The sequence below is a fragment of the Rhinoraja longicauda genome, chromosome 20 (assembly GCF_053455715.1).
Source record: "Rhinoraja longicauda isolate Sanriku21f chromosome 20, sRhiLon1.1, whole genome shotgun sequence".
NCBI lineage: Eukaryota > Metazoa > Chordata > Chondrichthyes > Rajiformes > Arhynchobatidae > Rhinoraja > Rhinoraja longicauda.
In genome coordinates, this window is record NC_135972.1 from 3,451,381 (window position 1) to 3,459,285 (window position 7,905).

Below are 7,905 nucleotides of genomic sequence, written 5' to 3' on the forward strand. Positions count from 1 at the left end.
GCTCCAAACACAGTGCGTAGGAAGGAACTGTAGATGCTGGTTTAAACCGACGATGGACACAAAGTGCTGGAGTAACTCAGCGGGTCAGGCAGCTTCTCTGGAGAGAAGGAATGGGTGACGTTTCAGGTCGAGTCTGAAGAAGGGTCTCGACCCGAAACGTCACCCATTCCTTCTCTCCAGGGATTGCTGCCTGACCCGCTGAGTTATTCCAGCACTTTGTGTCTCTCTTGCCCCACAACACTCATTCTGAATTGAACTGAGTAAAGTTTTATTAGCCAAGTATGTGCACATACAAGGAATGTGCCTCGGTGCTCCGCTCGCAAGTAACAACACGAACACACAGCAAACAATTGAGGATAAGACATTATAATTTAAACAGGTGATTTCTGATCACCTGCTTTGCCATGTTTATGCTCAACCCTCAGTATAGCTGGTTGAAACATCTTTAATTTTTAATACAGGTTGCATCGCTCCACAGCCCAGCGGCTCGCATACACACACTTCCCCCCCCCCCCCCCCCCCAGTTTATCTTGCCAGGCGGTAAATCTTGCAGGCCGTGTTCCCATGGCAACACCACACCTCCCAGAATCGATGATGACAGGATCTGTGCAGTCATCAATTTAACGCTAAATTATTCAAAGGCGAAAAAAGCCTCCACACTCTGGCGAGCGACTGACTCACAGCGAGGGCCAAAGCTCGCCCGCAACGCCCACGGGCAGCCGGGCACTCGTGGAGAGGGAGTCTGCCTCGCCACCGAATGTGTACGAAGGATCTGCAGATGCTGCTTTACACCGGGGATAGACACAACAAGATGGAGAGACTCCTCAGCGGGACAGGCAGCATCTCTGGAGAGAAGGAACGGGCGACATTTCGGGTCGAGACCCTTCTTCAGAGAGACAGACAGCCTGAGGAAGGGTCTCGACCCGGGACGTCACCCGTTCTCAGACGCAGCTTTTTATCATTGTTCAACTTCTATCAAGGAGAAGTTGTACTTCACCTTTGTTAGACCTCATTTGCTCCTCGCAGTTGCAGCATGGGGCCCTTGCACAAATACAAACATTTCTTCCATCGAACGTGTCCACAGGCGGGCAGCTGGATCTGTTACAAACACCTACGAGAGAGAAGCGAGTGTAACCGGACTTCTGAATTCACTGGGGTGGAATCTGCTCCAAGACAGACGTAAACCCCACCCACCACCTGACCTGTTTGTACCAAATGTTAAATGGTCAGCTCGACATAGATGACCAAATCTACACCAAACCCAAACCTATCAACAGACGAGGGCATTCGATTCACTTTGAGATACCGGCTGCCAAGACAGATTTGTGTAGCGATTCATTCTCCCCTCGCACAGTTAAAGCATGGAGTAGTCTTCACCCTACTACAGTTACTCAACCAGACGCAGCTACATTTAAGGCAGCTCTTCTCCAAGAAGCCCTTCTTGCTTAAGTCCATACAGTTCAAATTCCATTTGGAATATTTTGGAGGACCAAAAACCAAGACCATTCCTTCTCTCCAGGGATGCTGCCTGTCCCGCTGAGTTACTCCAGCTTTGTGTATCTATCTCCTGCTGTGCTCCATCTGTATCAGACTTGGTGAATGGCTCATATGTTTCCCTGACTTCAAGTAACCCTTGCTTTCCCTCGCTCACTGTCCCTCTCCTCCCCTAGTTCTCCGACTAGTTCTACCGTCCTCCTGATTACATTTTACTGATTGCGTGTCTCGTTGTCACCCTCCCCTCCGTTAACAAAGTCAATAGACAATAGACAACAGGTGCAGGAGGAGGCCATTCGGCCCTTCGAGCCAGCACCGCCATTCAATGTGATCATGGCTGATCATTCTCAATCAGTACCCCATTCCTGCCTTCTCCCCATACCCCCTGACTCCGCTATCCTTAAGAGCTCTATCTAGCTCTCTTTTGAATGCATTCAGAGAATTGGCCTCCACTGCCTTCTGAGGCAGAGAGTTCCACAGATTTACAACTCTCTGACTGAAAAGGTTTTTCCTCATCTCCGTTCTAAATGGCCTACCCCTTATTCTTAAACTGTGGCCCCTTGTTCTGGACTCCCCCAACATTGGGAACATGTTTCCTGCCTCTAACGTGTCCAACCCCTTAATAATCTTATGTTTCGATAAGATCCCCTCTCCTCTTCTAAATTCCAGTGTATACAAGCCTAGTCGCTCCAGTCTTTCAACATATGACAGTCCCGCCATTCCGGGAATTAACCTAGAATGTCCCATTCTACATTTCCTTATCATCGTCTGCTTTGATGTGTTTTCACACCTTTTCCCTTCCATACCTCTCCTCTCCCCTGACTCTCAGTCTGAAGAAGGGTCTCGATCCGAAACGTCACCCATTCCTTCTCTCCAGAGAAGCCATATTAGGGCAATTAGGATGGCACAGCGGTAGAGTTGCTGCCTTACACCGGAGACCCGGGTTCGATCCCGTCTACGGGTGCTGTCTGTACGGAGTTCGCACGTTCTCCCAGTGGGTTTTCTCCGAGATCTTCTGTTTCCTCCCACACTCCAAAGACGTGCAGGTTTGTATGTTAATTGGCTTGGTGGACGTGTAAAATGTCCCTAGTGTGTGTAGGATAGTGTTAGTGTGCGGGAATCGCTGGTCGGTGCAGACCCGGTGGGCCGAAGGGCCTGTTTCCGCTCTGTATCTCCAAACTAAACTAAATTAAAAGATGCTGCCTGTCCTGCTGAGTTACTCCAGCACTTTGTGTCTATCCGTATAAATGCCACATAGACTCTACTGAGAAAAATAGGTTGCATCTCATTTTATACTTCCGATTTTCGTTCATAATAAAACAAATACTCTCCAACATCATTCCAATCGCTGGAGATGGGTCATACTGTTCAATCAGATGCAGCTCCAATCTAGTTCAGCATTTCAATAACCCTTTAGCGGGCAATTAAACTGTGCATTCATAATTAAAGACGGACTCACTTTCAGTGACATTAGCATCGCCACTAGCTTCCTCTATCAATAGCTGACTTCCTTTCACTGCCTGTGGTTATAGAATCCTAGAGTCACACAGCACGGAAACAGGCCCTTCGGCCCAACCTGTCCCTGCCGACCCAAATGCCCTCTCCACGTTGGTCCCACCTGCCCGCCTTTGGCCCTTATCCTGCTAAACGTTTCCTATCCATGTACCTGTCCAGGTGTCCATTACATGATGTTATAGTCCCTGCCTCAACTACCTCCTCTGGCAGCTCGTTCCATACACCCACCACCCTCTGAGTGAAAAAGTTGCCCCTCGGGTTCCAATTAAATCTTTCCCCTCTCACCTTCAACCCATGTCCCCCGAGCTTGATTCCCCATCTCTGCGTAAAAGGCCATTCACACCATCTATTCCCCTCGTGATCTTATACGCCTCGAAAGGTCCGTTCAGTTCTCCTCAAATAGAACTGAGCCAACAGGATGGTTCAGTTGCCTGATAACAGCTGGGAAGAAACAGTCCCTGAATCTGGAGGTGTGCGTTTTCACACTTCTATACCTTTTGCCCGATGGGAGAAGAGGGAGTGACCGGGGTGAGACTGGACCTTGATTATGCTGCTGGCCTTGCTGAGGCAGCGTGAGGTGTAGATGGAATCGATGGAAGGGAGGTTGGTTTGTGTGTGATGGTCTGGGCTGCTGGCCTTGTTGAGGCAGCGTGAGATGTAGATGGAGTCGATGGAAGGGAGGTTGGTTTGTGTGTGATGGTCTGGGCTGCTGGCCTTGCTGAGGCAGCGTGAGGTGTAGATGGAGTCGATGGAGTCGATGGAAGGGAGGTTGGTTTGTGTGATGGTCTGGGCTGCGTCTATTCCACACATCCTCTGACCTTCAAGTGTTAACAGCATGATGCAAGAGGCAACGGCCTGGATAGAGTGGATGTGGAGAGGATGTTTCCACTAGTGGGAGAGTCTAGGACCAGAGGGCACAGCCTCAGAAATAAAGGACGTTCCTTTAGGAAGGAGATGAGGAGGAATTTATTTAATCAGAGGGTGGTGCATCTATAGAATTCTTTACCACAGAAGGCTGTGGAGGCCAACTCAATGGATATTTTTAAGGCAGAGATGGATAGATTCTTGATCAGTACGGGTGTCAGGGGTTATGGGGAGAAGGCAGGAGAATGGGGTTAGGAGGGAGAGATGAATCAGCCGTGATCGAATGGTGGAGTAGACTTCATGGGCCGAATGGCCTAATTCTGCTCCTATCCCTTCTGACCTTATGACTGATCTCTATGCAAAAATAATAATATTACTGTGCCCAGGTACACCTGACAATAAAGAACCATTGAACCATTATTGATTGAAAGAACCACTTGTGTTATTGTTCTAAGTAATAAAGACATATAACATTCCACTCCACTCAGTCTGGCATTCCTGATGAAGCCGCAAATGACTCGTGTCACTTTCACAACTAAGACCTGGCTGCCTGCTGGGCTCTGATCACCACCCACTGATATGTACAAATCTGCCCTCATTCTGCACCAGGCAGCCAAAGAAATATTTCACAGTGCTTTTTTGTGTCGATAAGGTTCATCAGAATGCTGCCTGGATTAGAGGGCATCAGCTATAAGGAGTTGGCCAAACTTGGATTAGAAACATTGAAAATAGGTGCAGGAGTAGGCCATTCGGCCCTATAAGCCAGCACCGCCATTCAATGTGATCACGGCTGATCATCCAGAATCAGTACCCCATTCCTGCTTTCTCCCCATATCCCTCGACTCCGTTAGCCCCAAGAGCTAAATCTAACTCTCTCTTGAAAACACCCAATGAATTGGCCTCCACTGCCTTCTGTGGCAGAGAATTTCACAGATTTACAACTCTCTGGGTGAAGAAGTTTTTCCTCATCTCAGTCCTAAATGGCCGACCCCTTATTCTTAAACTGTGACTCCTGGTTCTGGACTCCCCCAACATTGGGAACATTTTTCCTGCATCTAGCCTGTCCAATCCCTTAAGAATTTTATATGTTTCTATAAGATCCCCTCTCATCCTTCTAAATTCCAATGAATACAAGCCCAGTCAACCCATTCTTTCTTCATATGTCAGTCCCGCCATCCCGGGAATTAACCTTGTGAACCTACACTGCACTCAATAGCAAGAATGTCCTTCCTCAAATTTGGAGACCAAAACTGCACACAGTACTCCAGGTGCGATCTCACCAGGGCCCTGTACAATTGCAGTAGGACCTCCTACTGAGGACCAAATCCTCCTGATTACCCTACAGTGGAGACCTGATGGAAGTTTCTAAATTTATGGAATATAGGTTCATAGGTTGTCAGAACAGAATTAGGCCATTCGGCCCATCAAGTTTACTCAGCCATTCAATCATGGCTGATTTATCTTCCCCCTCAACCCCATTCTCCTGCCTTCTCCCCATAACCCCTGACACCCATATTAATCAAGAATCTATAAATCTGCACCTTAAAAATACTGTATCCACTGACTTGGCCTCCACAGCCGTTTCGGGCAATGAATTCCACAGATTCACCACCCTCTGACCAAAGAAATTCCTCCTCATCTCCTTCCTAAAGGAACGTCCTTTAATTCTGAGGCTGTGACCTCTGGTCCTAGACTCTCCCACCAGTGGAAACATCCTCTCCACATCCACTCTATCCAAGCCTTTCACTATTCTGTAAGTTTCAATGAGGTCCCCCTTCATTCTTCTAAACTCCAGCGAGTACAGGCCCAGTGCTGACAAACGCTCATCATATGTTAACCCACTCATTCCTGGGATCGTTCTCGTAATATAATTAGTCTGTGCCTATCCAAACGCCTCTTAAATGCCATTACCACCATCCCTGGAAGCGCATTGTATCCGCCCACCACTCTGTGCAATAAAACTTGCATTGCACAGCGATATGCTAAAACTCTCGTTTGTTATTTTGTTTGTCCCTGACAATTAGCGCGACAATTTTAGGCCCACCTTACTCACCGTCGTCCCTTTGGTGCCAATGGAAGAGGTTTCATTGAAATCGGTGTTATGTTTTTAAAGTTGTTCACATTTTAAAGTTTAAATCTATCTCCTAGGGAGGGAGGGGGAGGGTGGAAGGGAGGGGTGGAAGGTGGGGGATGGAGGGAGGGGGGAGGAGGGAGGACAAGGGGGGTTGAGGGGGATAGAGTGAGGGGGAAGGGAAGGGGAAGGGGGAAGGGGGTGGAGGGAGGGAGGGAGGAGAGGGTGCTGCACCAATGCAGGAGAGGTTTGGGCCCAACGGGACCACTTGGTCTAGTGTCCTTTAAACCTTGCCCCTCACCTTCAAGCTATGCCCTCTAACCTTTGACAAAAGGCTGTGACTATTATCCCTCTCACAATATTACATACCTCTGCCAGGACTTCCCTCAATCTCCAACCCGCCAGAGAAAAACTTACTCCTTAATAAATACTTAACTCCAACAAGTGTCATAAAAGAGATGACGGGGAAAGATTTAACAGGAATCTGAGGGGTAACTTTTTTCACACCGAGAGTGGTCGGTGTATGGAACGAGCTGCCGGAGGAGGTAGTTGAGGCAGGGACAATCGCAACGCTTAAGAAGCAGTTAGACAGGTAGATGGATCGGTTAGGTTTAGAGGGATATGGGCCAAATGGGACTAATGTAGCTGGGACATATTGAGACTGATCAGTCTGAAGAAGGGACTCGACCCAAAACGTCACCCATTCCTTCTCTCCAGAGATGCTGCCTGTCCCGCTGAGTTACTCCAGCATTTTGTGTCTATCTTCGATTTAAACCAGCATCGGCAGTTCTTTCCTACACAAATGGTAGATAGAAACACTCGAGTACAGTCACGGCTGACTAAATTTAATGTGGGTATTGGAGATGCAAATAATTTGAAGCTGTTTTCCAGCAAAGGGCTATAGGTTATGGAATGTATTAGTCCAGTCCAGTTTATTGTCACGTGTACCGAGGAGGTACAGTGAAAAGCTTTTGTTGCGCGCTAACCAATCAGTGGAAAGACTATACATGATTACAAATTAGTCATCCACAGTGTACAGATATATAGGATGAAGGGAATAATGTATAGAAGAGAAGGAACCATAAAAATTGATCACAGCATTTTACCAAATATGCTTAATAAAGGAGAAAGTGTGCATCCAGAGCAAACCTCATGAGCCAAATATTATTCACAATCGTTCAGAAAGGTTTACTAGGTTAATTCCCGGAATGACGGGACTGTCATATGTTGAAAGACTGGAGCGGCTAGGCTTGTATACACTGGAATTCAGCAGGATGAGAGGGGATCTTATCGAAACATACAAGATTATTAAGGGGTTGGACACGTTAGAGGCAGGAAACATGTTCCCAATGTTGGGGGAGTCCAGAACCAGGGGCCACAGTTTAAGAGTAAGGGGTAAGGGGTAGGCCATTTAGAATGGAGATGAGGAAAAACCTTCACTGTCTCAGAAGGCAGTGGAGGCCAATTCTCTGAATGCATTCAAGAGAGAGCTAGATAGAGCTCTTTAGGATAGCGGAGTCAGGGGTATGGGGAGAAGGCAGGAACGGGATACTGATTGAGAATGATCAGCCATGATCATTGAATGGTGGTGCTGGCTCGAAGGGCCGAATGGCCTACTCCTGCACCTATTGTCTATAACATCTTGGCATCCCCAGAAATTAAAGATCAAATCTATTAATGTCCAAGAGATTCAATTGCTGATCCCTATGCATTGACTTCCAAAAACGATGAAAAGGTTGGCGCATTCATATTGATGAGGTGGCGTGGTGGGTTCGATACTGACGGATGGTGTCTGTACGGAGTTTGCTCGTTCTCTCTGTGACCTGCGTGGGTTTTCCCGGTTTCCTCCCACACTCCAAAGACGTCGAGATTTGTAGATTAATTGGCTTCAGTAAAATGGTACAATTGCCCCCGGTGTAGGATAGTGATAGTGTTGGAGTGCTGGGATCGGACTCGGTGGG